Raw genomic sequence first — 3385 nt, forward strand, 5'->3', positions numbered from 1 at the left:
TCAATTTGAGCCTTTCTTGGTATTGTGGCCATGCATAATCTTAAACTTGAGTAGTTAGATGTCAAAACTATATTCTTACATAGAGAACTTGAGGAGGACATCTATATGTAGCAACCAGAGGGGCTTTGTAGTTTTAGGAAATGAGGATTGTGTATGCTTGCTGAAAAAGTCTCTTTATAGCTTAAAGCAGTTGCCTAGACAATGGTATAAGAGGTTTGACTCTTTTATGACCTCTCATATATTTTGGAGGAGTATTTATGATAGCTATGTCTACTTGAAGGTGGTAAGTGATAGTTCATTTGTGTATCTTCTCTTGTATATTGATGATATGTTGATTGCAGCAAAGGATATAAGAGAGATGATAAAAGTCAAAGCCCAGCTCAGCAAGGAGTTTGAGATGAAGGATCTAGGAGCAGGAAAGAAGATTCTTGGCATGGAAATTCTGAGGGATAGAGAGAAGTGTAAGTTATAATTGAGTCAAAAAAGATATAATGATAAAGTGCTTCACAGGTTCAATATGCAAAATTCCAAGCCCGTCAGTACTCTATTGGCATCTCATTTCAAACTCTCAGTCACGTTATCTCCAAAGATAGATGATGAGCATGACTATATGTCTCAAGTCCCATACTCTAGTGCCGTTGGGTCTCTTATGTATGCGATGGTATGTTCCTGACCAAATTTATCTTATAACGTCAGTGCAGTTAGCAGATATATGGAAAATCCTGGCAAAGAACATTGGAAAGAAGCTCAGTGAATTTTCAGATACTTGTATGGATCTGCTGATATTTGTTTGTAGTTTGGGAAAAATAGAGATGGAGTAATCGAGTATACTGATTCTGATTTTACAGGAGACCATAGTAAAAGAAGATTCCTTATAGGCTATGTTTTCACCATTGGTGGTTGTACTATCAGTTGAAAATCTACCTTACAGACTACAGTTGCTTTGTCAACTACTGAGGCAGAGTACATGGCTATTACGGAGGCTTTCAAGGAAGCTATTTGGTTGAAGGGTCTTTTTAGTGAACTTAGCAAAGATTTACAAATTACTACGACCTTTTGCAACAGTCAGAGTGCTATCTTCCTTATGAAAGATTAGATGTTTCACGAGAGTACAAAGCACATCGATGTTTGGTATCATTTTATGTGTGAAATTATTGCTCGTGGTGATATTATGGTGAGCAAGATTAGTACCCATGACAACCCTACTGATACGATAACCAACACACTACCAAGTGCCAAGTTTGAGTATTGTTTAAACTTGGCTGGTGTTAACTGTTAAGATGTGCCCTTAGGGGCTTTTATGGAAGAGGTGGAGAGTTTGTCTTGAAATGGATTTGAGTTCTGAATTAGAATTTATTTCAAGGTGGAGATTATTAGAGTTATGACCTAAATTTTGTTGATCTGACCCTGAAAGTTTCGTGGTGCAACTCATGTTTGTGATTTTTAAAGGTGCGGAGGCGAAGCCCCCGCAGTATGTACCTTTATGTTTTTGGGCTTAGGAATTATTTGTATGTATGTTTTATATAAGTGCATTTAGTGGGTTATTTTTAGTATTCATAAAATACGCACAGCCTCCACATTGTACTCCTCTCATTTCGTAGTGAAATTTCTCTACCTCTGCTCGTTGTTTTTCCCGCAAGGGTTTCCACTTAAATCTGTTGTGTTGTTCTTATTTTTATTTTACTTGTGGTTTGCTTTATTTTTTCAGAATTTAACACCTTGCAATTATCTTGTCAATCAAAGGCCTTTACTGAGTTAAGGAAATTTTCTTGGTCGAAATTGGTACTCCAAGATATTTAAATGGAAGTTCACCACTTGAGTATCCCAGAATATGTAATATCTGATCCTTTTGCAGCTGAGTCACCCCTTCAAAATAAATAACGCTCTTGTTAAAATCGGCTTGCAACTAGAAGCTTTTAAAATTTTCTAAAAGGCTCTATGTAACTCAGAAACATACTTTACATCACCCATAGTAAATATCAGGGTGTCATCTACAAAGCATAGGTGAGTACTACCTAGCTTTGCATATATAAGGTGGAATTAAAAGTTCCTATTCCCCAATAAATTTTGTAGTGTTCTACTAAGATATTCCATGGACAATGCAAAGAAAAAAGGAAACAAGGGATTTCCTTGTCTAAGTCCTTTTGCTACTGAAAAAGGTTCACAAGGCTCACCATTTATCATAATGTTGTAGGAAACTGTCTGAACACATGCTAATATCTAATTGATAAATTAATCAGGAAATCTAAGTGATCACAAATTTTCCTCCCAGGTACAAAACCATATTGTGCTTCATTAATGAAACTTGGCATGATGAAATATAGCCTATTAGCTAGGATTTTTATAATTAATTTATACACAACAGAGCGATAAGCTATTGGCCAAAAATCCTTAATAGTTATAGGAGCTTGAACTTTAGGCACTAGTGTCACAACTGCACAGTTAAGGTGCTTAAACATCATACCTATTGCAAAGAAATACTTCACTGTTGAAATGAAATCTTTCTTGATAATATGCCATGTTTTCTTAAAGAAAACTACATTGTATCCATCCAAACCAGGTGCCTTGTCATCTTCTATTTCCTTCAAACTAGTCAATATTTTATCTTCTGTAACATTTTCACATAATTTCAATTTCTAAGCATGCATAATTCTTGGTCCTTTCATCATTACGGAGATGTCAATTACAGGTAGGATATGGGATTTTGATCCTATAAGACTTTCAAATAAAGATATAATATCCTATTTGATAGCATATGGATCAGTCAATTTGGTTCCGATTAAGCTGGTAAGTTTAGTGATTTGCTTTTATAGGGATCTTTCCTTAACAACTGCTGAAAATACATAATATTAGAATCTCCCAGTCTTATCCATTGGGCTCTTGATTTTCTGTTTCATAATACATTCTTCCACTAAGGACCATTTTTATAGTGTCTGTAGAGCTACTCTCTCTTGATCTTAAAGAGTATCAGAATCTATTTGTTGCAATTGTTCCTGAATATTTATGAGATCAATTCTTACTGGAGTAATCTTTTTGGAAGTAGCTTTGAATTCCTTATTGTTTAATCCTTTCAAATCAACCTTAAGAACTCTGAGTTTCAACCAGAGGTTCTGATAAGGGGTCTGTAAAAGAGTATGTTTCCATCGATGAACCATAATCTCATGATAATCTTTATGCTCTATCCAAATATTGAAAAATCTAAAAGGCACCCTTGTAATCATCTGAACCTTAGTGAGATTCCAGAACATTGGAGAGTGATCAGATATAAATGGAACTTCACATTCCATTATTATATTCCCACATTTTAGCATTCATTAAACATTACCCAAAATTCTATCAAGTCTACTCCAAATTCTAGCAGTTTTAGATTGCTTATTCGACCATG

This window comes from Capsicum annuum, chromosome 1 (assembly GCF_002878395.1).
Source record: "Capsicum annuum cultivar UCD-10X-F1 chromosome 1, UCD10Xv1.1, whole genome shotgun sequence".
Taxonomy (NCBI): Eukaryota; Viridiplantae; Streptophyta; class Magnoliopsida; order Solanales; family Solanaceae; genus Capsicum; species Capsicum annuum.